Here is a 486-nt window from a genome sequence, read left to right as displayed (position 1 = left end):
GGCTAATGTTTGCCAATCAGACGGTGTGAGCCAGCCCTCGGTGATAGCTTCAACTATAGCTAAGGTATATGGAGCAGTAGCTCCATACTGGGCGACTGCCACCTTTATCATTTACCATAAACCTGCTGTGACGGCATCAAACCTGTCCTTGGGGATCTGTAGTTTCCATAACAGGGAATGTCTCAAAGTATGTCGTATGTGATCCCTGAACTAGTTTTGTTTCTTTGTCTGTATTGGTTTTTAGTTTCTCTAATTGAGATACAAAAGTTATCTGTATGGGTAATATTAAACCCACAATATAGAAAATGCTATATGCTATGTAGACTCTTTTGCTATATCTCTCTATCAGTAACAACACAAACACATGCAGTGGAATAAGGTTGATGATAAACACATAACCACCCCAAGCAAAGACCATATAGAAATATGATAAACAGCAGCACATTGTCCAAAAAACTGACTCAGTTTTTGACTCATTTCTCTTTG

Source organism: Tupaia chinensis, unplaced genomic scaffold (genome assembly GCF_000334495.1).
Source record: "Tupaia chinensis unplaced genomic scaffold, TupChi_1.0 Scaffold000231_1, whole genome shotgun sequence".
NCBI classification, from domain to species: Eukaryota; Metazoa; Chordata; class Mammalia; order Scandentia; family Tupaiidae; genus Tupaia; species Tupaia belangeri.
Note: the sequence above shows the minus strand (reverse complement) of the source record.